Source organism: Crocodylus siamensis, chromosome 9 (genome assembly GCF_052110815.1).
Source record: "Crocodylus siamensis isolate JL-2025a chromosome 9, ASM5211081v1, whole genome shotgun sequence".
Classification (NCBI taxonomy): domain Eukaryota; kingdom Metazoa; phylum Chordata; order Crocodylia; family Crocodylidae; genus Crocodylus; species Crocodylus siamensis.
Window position 1 is genome coordinate 26,402,046 of NC_143403.1, and position 10,489 is coordinate 26,412,534.

Genomic DNA, 10,489 nt, shown 5'->3' on the forward strand with positions numbered 1-10,489 from the left:
TGATGTATATTAAGAACCAATAATATCCTAAGCAGAGCTTTTGGAAGATGTTGCAGCCACAAGAGGGATCACAACCTGCTCCTAAGCTACCCATTGTCACAGGACTGGGGCCTTACACTTTTAAACGTAATCAGTGAATTCAGGGGTCTCCATTTCTGAATGCCTAACTGGAGATACCTTAAAAGGATCTGACTTTGTGGCAGAAAGTACTAGGTCCTTTCTAAAAATAATGTGTTTGAAATTTAGCATCTAAAAGCAGACATCAAATACCACAAGCTGTTTCAAAACTTAGGCTAAGATCTTTTTGTTGCCCCTGTTCCTGATTTAATTGTATTCTTCTTGATATCACTGTCAACATCTCATTTTTAAATATGAAGCACTTTGAGATAGTAGCTCACAAAGCTGAAACTTCACACTTAGTGTGCTTTTATTTCAAACTCCTGATGAAATCAAACCCAGTCTGCTTTGTTAGAGGGTTTTGTACCAGAAGCACGGTGGGAAAAAAATACAGATAATCCAGTAATCAGGCCAAATTTTCTCACTTACATAGCTCTTAGAAAAGAAAAAAAAGATTGATACTGCCATGTGAGTGGTAACTGTAAGCAAGCTGGTTTGGTACATCTGAGCAAAGGCCTTACCAAACCATCTTTAATGGTTCTGGAATGTATACCAAGGTCTTCTGAGTCTGTATTCATTGTACTGTTCACAACACCACATAATCATCAGCAAGTTATTGTTTCTCTTTCCTCCCTGTCATACCTCTGGGGCAATCCAGGAAAGAATTGTGAATACATCTCCAAACCAATGATTTTGTACTATGACTTCTAAACTAGACTTTTTACTGACCAGGTTTTTTTCCCCAATTAAATATGACTTTTACAATGTCATATGCTTATTTTATTGTTATATCAAAAATAATAATTACTTAGAGAATAAATAAAGTGAATTAAAAAAACACCTGAAGCCTGTAGTGGTGGAAGTTGTATTTTAGAGATGCTCTCTTACCAGGAAGACTACAAGGGTTAGGATTTGGCAGATAGTCCCTCAAGTCCGTTAAAAATACTGAAGAAGCTTGCTTACTGCTCCACAAATAAAACTTGCTTTTTATTTCTCAGTCAGGTATGCCTAGCGATCACTACAAAGTTCAGATCAAAACTCATCTGTGATAAACATCACTTGACTGAGAATGAACTATAGTCATGTTCTCCTCAAGGCACTGAATTTAATAAATATTTTCTCTGTGTTGTCTAAGCTAGAGATATTTGTATTATCCGCAGCAAGAATTTTGTATCCAATTGTGGTTACATCTAACAACTCAGTGAGAGATGCAGTGGTCTCTTGAGACTTCTCACAGAAATAGACAATAAAATCTGTTCTCACAAATATAGTAAAGTTTTAAGCAGGCATTAAACTATTCTGGCTTTCAGACTTTGCCTGCTACTCATAAACATGCTGAGCTCATGAGCAAAATACCATCAGGTCTACATACAAGAGTTAGAAATCAGGGAAGTTCTTTTTTTAAGAGACATGTTTATAAGTATTTTTATTCCAATAAAGTAATGACATATTGAGCATACGTATAACAAAAGAGACCAGAAAAGTTCACAGTACCCAGGACAGACTGAAGTAGGACTAAGGAAGTATTATCTCCATTTTTACAGATGATACCAAGAGATTAGAGCAACTTGCCCAAGGTCATACACAGATGGAAGTGGGAGTGAAACTCGGATTTCCTGAGTCACACTCTAGTGCCTTAACCACAAGATTAACCTCCCATTGGACATGCTCACATAAGCTTTTGAGGTTGTAAGACTCAGACATGTACGATGTTTGTTGGTAAATTCAGTTAATTATACATTTGGTATACATTTACAATAAAGAAATATTTTTAATACATAATACTCTTTTCTTCAACTCTGTCATGAGTGTATATTCAAGCAGGGTCAATACAGGAACAGATATTTAAATAAGTCTGTGTTAATAGATGCTGTTATCTTCTTTTCATCTCTCCTGTTTTAAGAGCCTTTAGGAAACCGGGATGTCTCTCTGCCTGCTCCCTTCCTCCCCCCACGCCCCCCTCCCAATCCATTTTACCCTTTTTTTCCCTACTTGACAAATATTGATTTATTTCCTCTCTGGTTAAATGCATTGGATACCATCATGACTGTTTTGTTTGCTTTTTTGTTTGTATGCTAGCTTTATTGATGATGTCAGCATGAATGCATGCAGCTTTGGGAATAGAGGATTGGTTAATTAACTGTTTTTGCAAAGCCAACAGAGAGAGCACAAGAGCACAATCCTGTGTTTTCTATAGGTCACACAGGAATAGTGACTCTAAACTAGTTGCTAGCATCTCAGACGCACACCAGTGAGTTGAAAAATAAAACAATAGATGTTAAGAATCCACTGCATGTTAAGCTGTTTTAAGCAAGGTTTAAATCAGTTTAAGTGCATCTACAAAAAGGTTTACAATGGTACACAATGATCAACCACAAATTGATTTAGTTAAACTTGTATCTCTTTTCTAGTATAGACAAAGCCTGAGTCTAAATTGTGTTTGTTTTACGACCTAGCTTGGAACACTTGTTACACATGGGTGAATCCTAATCTACTAGTGTCATATGATATATATATGTATGTAAGTGTGCAGGAGACTGAAAACCCAAGAGGCCATGGCTTGCAAAGAGAAAGTAGGATGGGGTCAGAACTGCTTAATCTCTAGAACCAACCCAGCACAAGAGCTGGAGTAAGCTTTTATTAGTATATTTGGACAGTCACAGAACTCCCGCTGGTATATTCTTAACAAATGATTCACTTTATGTATTTTAATAATTATATAATTATTTATAAAAAGGGATCCCTATGGGAGAGCCATCTAACTAGATCAGAGGGCCTCTAAATTCTCATAAACAGCTCTCTCATGACTCTTCAGCAGATCTTTGTATCCAGTTTGGTCAATTAAAAAACCTACTTTCAAAAATATATCACTTTCTTACTATTCTTAGGCTCCTCTAGGCAACAGGAAGGCAGCAATTTTTGTGAACACATCTAGTGCCTGAGATAATTAACCTGTTAGTTAGAGGATCAACTCTATGCAAGACAGATAACCAAAAGAATGAACTACTAGTAACTGCATTAGCAACCTTACTAAGCTCTTTGTCCAAATACAGTAACTTGGTTGCCTCAGACAGGGATGGTGCAATGAACGTTATAGAGAACTGGGATACACCAAACCTCTTGAAGTACTCATTACCACCAAGCAGGTCACAATTCATAGGTAAGCACTGAAAGTGATTTAATTTTAGGTTCCATTTAGATACGCTTGGTACAGTAGAATAAGCAGCTACAGTTCCAGACAAAACTCAGCAGTTCCCAGCTTGGCATCTGAGGGCAATTTCAGAAAAGCTTAGTGCTCCTCAGAACCAGTACCAGGACTTTGCAGCTCAACTCCCATTAAAGGCACCTGGGGACATTTATACACTGCCCTCCTGCTTCTTGTAGCACTGTTCACCATGCATCTGCTGCTCGGAAACTGCTCCAATGATGAGGGACAATTAGCACACAACCAGCCAGCAGCCACAGAGTCTCTTGTACACAGCTCTGCAACAGAAGCCTTTCATTTGGAGCCAGCTTCCACCTTAGGCACAATGACCATGGAAACTAACCCCTTTTCAAAGAAACTTTGACTTCTCAAGCCTTTGTCTAGCCACCACCTACCAAGGATTTTCTCCCATGGGGACACTCCTCACAAGCTTTCCACCAACCTGCATCCGACAGCAACACCTGCTTGTCACAGCCTATTACCTCTCCAACTCCTGCTGCACCCAACTCAGCCTCCTGTTCATTCCACTTCACTTCTGCAAGCACCTGCCTCTGCCTTCCACAGAGTGCTCCTCATCTCCTCCTCCTGGCCAAGGAAGGCCCTCCAACTGTGAAGTTCATAAGAAAAGAGAGAAGTACAGCAGGCAGTTTAGATCCATGTCTAGAGCCTAACTATCAAAATCAAAGCTCTTATTTAAAAAAAAAAGGCTCTAGGTCCCATTGGTATATCCAAAAGCTTGAAAATATGACTATCACTTTAATGATGTAGTCAGATCAGCCAGGACCTGCAAAAGGGCCTGGGGCATTAGCTCTGAACATGTGGACTGACTAGTTAATGTAAGTGGGGTGTCAACTTTATGACTCATTGCTCAAGAGGAGAGGGGACACCTACATGACCCTAGAAGAGGACTTCGGCAGAATTAGATGAGAGTGAGCATATATGCTAAGGTGGTGTATACAAGGCCCATGAAAGTCTTGAGAAGACACACTGCTGCCTCTACATGTCTGGGATGGGGATCCTTAACACTACTACTGCAAATAAGGTGTTGGGCCATTAGGGTGGGGTCAGAGCCACAGGAGGGCTAGGGTGGTGATAGGCCTATGATCTTGCTTTCACTGGCCCTCTTCTTTCTGGGCTGCTTTCATTTATTCTCTAGGTGCCTCACATGATTGAAACCCCAACTCTACATGTTCAGTGGACTGCTGAATTACTACAAGGGTGTGAAAGTTTGATGCATGCCAAATATCAAAAAAGTGCTAGCTACAGTGGGAGATTAGTGTAGACAAGACACAGGAGATAGTGCTGCTTCTAATAAAATCAGCTTCCACTGGCACTAGCAACACTGGGAGATTCTAAGAAAACAAGCTAATAAAGGAAAGACCAGAAAGGAGCCTCTATAAGGTCTTTTCCTGGTGAAGACAAGGCAATCTGCCCTACTGCCTAATGTGTTACAATCCTTCCATAGAGAAGGCAAGCTGTTGTGTTAACACAGGTGAACTGTTTAAAATAAATCTTAAATTTCTTGCTGGGTGATTCATCATCAAAAAGGTTTGCAACATGGCATTACCTAATGCTATTGATTAGTCAACAACTCTAATTTCACTAGCTCAGTTTTGAAATCATTTTGCCATGAGTGAAGAAAAGAGTAACACAGAATGTGGTGGACACAGTAGGATTATATTCATAGCATCATGTCACAGCATTCCACTTTTTCATGTTGAATTTTTATCACCAATGTTTCTCTGGTTGTAACACCTGATGCCAAAATCCTAGGGTAGCTTCAGGGTTTACGTTAAACCCAAATGACACCAGGAGGCTGAATATTTGAGACCCCTAATGAATGAAAATAAACTTCTGTGTCTCAGTATTGGCCAGCTCAACAGACCTGTCCTGACAGATGACAAGTACACCTGATAACATGGGAAATGTCTCATTTCTAAGATGAATTGACACAAGAATTTTAAGAACTAATCGTTGTGTTAAGGTCTAGTCCTATTAGTGCTGATGACTGGGCATCTACCATCGGGGCAACATGCTTCATGCACCCACCTACCCTGTTGTGAACTCTATTTCAACCACAGCCAGAAATTTCAATGAGTAAAGAGAGTGTGTAACATGGTTTAGATAGCACATACTAGAAAATGCATAAGCAGTTATGCTATCTAGTACAAGCTCTGCTTTCAACATCCCAGCAGCAGGAACTGATTTTTTTTTCATTAGTATGATGTGGCAAACTGACTAAACCTATAATAGTAAACTCTTTTAATGTGCTTTTCTCCCAGTTCCAACTAGGTTTCATTACAATGAGCTTGATGATATGCACACATTTATACTGGTTGGAGAAAACAGACTATTAAAAACTGTGTTGGAAAATGTCAAACTTTATTCTTGAACATAGTAATTGTAGTCACACTACTCTAAGACCCTTCCCTACCACCTATAGCCTGCACCTATGCAGTTGTGTCCAAGCCTTTCCATCTGCTTCAGAGCATACTAGTCAGCAGCATCTTCTGAGTGCATGTCATTGACCATCTGTACATAGGCCTAAATAAACACAAGCAGCTGGGAAGATCTTCACTTCCCACTCCCACTCTTACTGGAGTTTTCCTGCTGCCGTGGTGGTGTTAAGACTATTTTGCCTGCTCTCAGCTCATAACCTAACCTTCCTAGTGTACAGCATACTAGTTTGGAGCAAATGGAGAAGGGGACAGAGGAGGGGGGGACAAAGGAGAGAGATATGGATAGGATGAGTAAGTGAGCCATGTTAGGACAGTGGAAAAATACTGAGGAAAATTATAGTGCATAATTACAACCCATTTAAAGGATGATGCTTAATGATAACCACCTACTTACCTATATCTAGGTATCAAAATATAATACTAAAATATGTACTCAACCTGTAAGTAGTGCAAGGTCGGGATCTGTAATGCTTTAAATCATTTCCTGGTACTGTTATTTACATTCCTTCCCCTGCAGGTTGCCAAATAGCTGTTCCTTCTTGCCATTCTGCCCAGAGGCAAACATTTAGAGTAGCCCCTACTGCATGCAATATCTTTTATTTGGTTTAGGCTCCGCTAACTAACATACAAATTGCTTCTGGGCTGTATAGATACCTGACCAACAATTTGTAAATGGTCTTTAAACTGCTGCCAAGGCAGGATTCCCAGCTTGGGAAAATACTTGGGAATAAAATAGCCAAAATGGAGAAATATGGATGGATGGAACACCAGCAAGGGAGAGGTGGCAGCCTCCCAAGAGCGGTGCCTCGGGTCCAAGTGATAATGGACTGTTACAGCACTGAGATATCCAGCCCACGGTCCTGGTACTCCACACTGCTTTGATTCCCGAGGAAGAGGAAATCGGGAGCAGGTGAGACCTAAAGCCAAGGGCGGGGGCTGCCCCGGGGTCACTGCTGAGTGGTTTCCTACCGCGGGCTCTAGCGCTGCCTGGGAAGGGCCGAGCAGGGGTCGGAGCCCAGGCTCCGGCCCCTCCTGCCCCCGGGCGGGTGAAGGACGAGCGCTCCCTGCCCCGCGCCGCTCGGGGCGAGGCCCGGCTGCCCGGCCCCAGCTGCGGCGCGGGATGCGGAGCTCCGTGCCGGCGGAGAGGAGCGGAGCTGCGGGGAGCCCCGAGCAGCTGTGCAATCAAAGGCAGCGGAGAGGGGGGCTGCCATTGAAGGAAAAAGAGGCAGAGCGAGAGAGCGGGGCGTGAGATGCGGGACACGAGGGAGGTGCCCGCTCCCCCTCGCAGCGCCACGTGGGTGGCACCGGACACGGGGCGGGCAGAACGGGACCCCCGCCCCGCGTCTTCTTTTTGCTTGAACGCAAACCCAGGCCCCAGGTGCGGGTGCTGCCGGGAGGGGGCGGCTGAGGCCCTCGGGCTGGCGGGTGCCGGTGCCGAGGCTCACGGGGGAGCCTGGCCGAGCGCTTCCCGGGCGCGGGGCAGGGAGGTGGCGCGAGCCGGCCCCTGGCCGCAGGTGCGCGCGGGGCGCTCGCGGCCCCCTCCTCGGAGCGCACACAAGTGCCTCGGGGGCGGCCGCTCGACGGGGGTCTGGGGGCGCGGGGCGGGCGCTGCAGACGGGCCCGCGAGCACGAGGTGAAAGGCCCGGGCCGAGGGGGCAGGGACACGGCCCGGCAGCGCGGGGAGTCGAGTCGCGAGTGCCGGGACAGCCCCGGGGACACCTGCCGGCTCCGGCCGGGCTCCAGGACACGTTTCTTACCCGCTCGCCTTCCCCGACCGCTTGTTTCCCAAAGGGCGCGGGCGGGCCGCTCCTCCCTCAGGGGGATGGGGCCATTCACTCCGCTCCTCTTCGCCCTCCAGGGGGAAAAACAAACAAACCCCATCAGCAGTTTGGACACCTCCTCGCCTCGTCCCCCTGCCCTTCCCCAGCGCACGGGGCTGCGCCCGCCGCCATCCCCCGGTCAAGCATCTCCTCCCTCGGCTCGGGCCCGCTCCTCGCCTCCTGCCCACAGGGCCTTTCATCCTGCCTCCCCCGGGGTAATCTAACGGCAGTACCGCTTTCATTCCCAGGGAGCCAAACAATTACGCTCCAGGTGCAATTCCGGTTCTGTATCGTTCGAGATAAACCAGCCAAATCCGCACCCCCAAGCCCTTTGATGGCCAGGGGGAGCATGATCTCCGCCCCGTGAGGAGCCGGACTATTTTTAGCTTCCCTCCCCTGCAGTCCCAATGGCAGAAATTCTTCTTGGCGGGAGGCAAAAATAAACGGGTTTCTGGGCGTGCTGAGTAGCGCTGCGGGGCGCCGCGCGGAGCCCTGCGCCTCGGCCCGGCACTGAGGCCGCCCGGGGACGGGCCAGGGAGCACGGGGCACGTTGGGCTGATTTGCCCCCGATTCTGCTCCCTCAGAGGAACTGCGGACAGAAGGGGACATGGCACGAACAAAGTGTCTTGTTTAAACAAATGGAGGAGTGTGTCAAATTCCAGCTGGCTGAAATCAATGAAACTAACTCGCCTAAGAGAAATTCATAGGCATTGCCTGTACTTCCCACATGCTGCACTTCCCTCAACAGAGACTCTGAAAGGCTTTGAAGTCACTGGGAGTTACAAGTGGTGAATAAAAAAAAAGTGGGGGGGGGAACCTTTTCACACACCTGTGGACACTTATCTATTCCACCCTTACATTAAAATCTCTTCTATTAAAAGGAAAAGGCAGATTTCCAGCTAACAACTAACTTAGCTGAATGACTCACAGGCCCAAAACTTGTTTATTTTTTTTTAAATATGTCCATAGAAATGATATTTTCCAGGCCTACATAGCATAATCCTGCAGCAAATATGAGAGCTGAGCATGACATTACCTTGTGTTGCAGTGGTTGCTCCACCTGCTGCTCTGGAGATGTTCAGCTTGCCAACTTCTTACTGAGTCCCCTGCTCAGCAAGAGAAGGAATTGCATTAGGGGTGACAACTGAAAAGTGACTTTACTTCCTAAGCTCCTCATCAAGCTATCCATTCAGCAGCCATTTTGGAGTATGTAGTTACCTTAGCTCAGAACAGGAAACAGGGCCTTAGGTAGTTAGTACCAACACTTTTGACTAACACATAAAAACATTACACCCAAGACTTTCCACAATCCAATCCATCCAGTAAGTATTTTCCATAGCAAATGTAAAAAACGTAAACTGGAAGACATAGGAAGCCAACAACATTGTAAATAATACTCAAAAATCAAAAGTGCCATTCCTTGATAAGTCTACCTTCTCTTCAGCAGGGTTACAGCAACAGAGAATTGACGTATTCATCATTTCACTTTCCCTCCTGCCCCCCCAAGCTTGTAGGTGCACAACTGCACCTGAGGTTCCTTTTCATGAAAAGAAGACCAGCACAGGATTATTTTTAAGTTGCAGAAATTGGTTCTACAAGCTTACTGCTCTACTCAGTGGAAGTTATTGATGCATCTCAGCTGAAGATAAAGAAAAAATGCGTAACCCATATTTTAAGAAAAATGTGTTCTACCTTCTTTCTGTTACTGCATTACACAAAAATTGAGTTATTCTAAGAAGATTCATATTTAGTAACTTTGATAATATGATTAAAAGTTTAGTTTACTTTTTCCTGAGGGCAAAAGCAATTTAAATATCCCCAAATGCTCATGTTGTAAACTGGGCTGCCTGTACTGTTCGTGTACATATTAACAAAAATGCGTATTATAGACCAAAATTACTTTTTATATATGGATTAACAGTAAAGACAAACAGGAAAACAAAAATTCTTAAGGTCCCAGCTCCTCCAAGATATCCAAGTACCCCACTACAGTTTTGATCTAAAATTTCCTATAAAAATAGACCTTGCACAGTAGATAGCATCCAGGTTGTCTCAGTATTATAATTACATTCTTCCCAACCCCTAACTGAAGATACCAGAAGTAAATAGGATAGGAGGGGCATATTCTTAAAAAAAATAAAGTCCTCAAAATACTTGAATATCAGTAGTATAAAATATATAAACACATATATACATATGTATACATATATACATATACATACACATAATGTTTGCTTTAAGTCTGTATGATCTAAACACTGCCAAATTGATCTTTCATTCTGGGGAGTTCTTTTAGGAGGGTGGGAGACAGGGGCAGGAGATGGGGGGGGGGGAACTCCCCTCTATGAAAACCTTGGGTCCAATTCCGATGCTCCACAACGTTCTCAACATTAATGATTTAGCTGGGGTTGCATAAAAAGGTTGGATCATGCCTGTCATGTGCAAGTTCCATTTTTCTTCACAATGGAGTCATAAACCTCATAACATAGGGAGTGAAATCATAACATACCACAAACATTCCACAAATCATACAAAGAAAATACAAAATATAAAACATTTGGAACTGGAAATCAAATCTTCAAACCAATGTGCATTTGCTTGAAAAAGAACTTACCAAGTCTCCATTAGGCTATCGCTGGCCCTATATATATTAAAATAATCCCAAAATAGCCACTGATGTGATGATTGAGAGTAGTTGATATCACTGAACAGGTAAGGACAAAGTTCCCGTTCTTAACAGTTGTGAAAAAAATATACTATCCATTACTATAGACACACACACACATATGTACAAATATAAACATATACATACATACTTGGATAGTTCATGTTACCCAGGAGAAAAGTTAAATACATTCAAAGATATTACTGAGGACAGGTCTACTTTA

The 10,489-nt window shown here is 43.9% G+C and overlaps 1 long non-coding RNA gene across 1 annotated transcript in view; it reads right to left on the bottom strand.

The window, feature by feature from the left end:
• LOC149857239 (uncharacterized) overlaps nucleotides 1–4,037 on the bottom strand; it is a 107,489-nt gene extending 103,452 nt beyond the window's left edge. The window contains exon 1 of the long non-coding RNA XR_016444168.1: nucleotides 3,805–4,037. This is a non-coding gene — a long non-coding RNA (uncharacterized LOC149857239). The remainder of the gene's footprint in view (nucleotides 1–3,804) is intronic.
• Nucleotides 4,038–10,489: the final 6,452 nt, after the last annotated feature.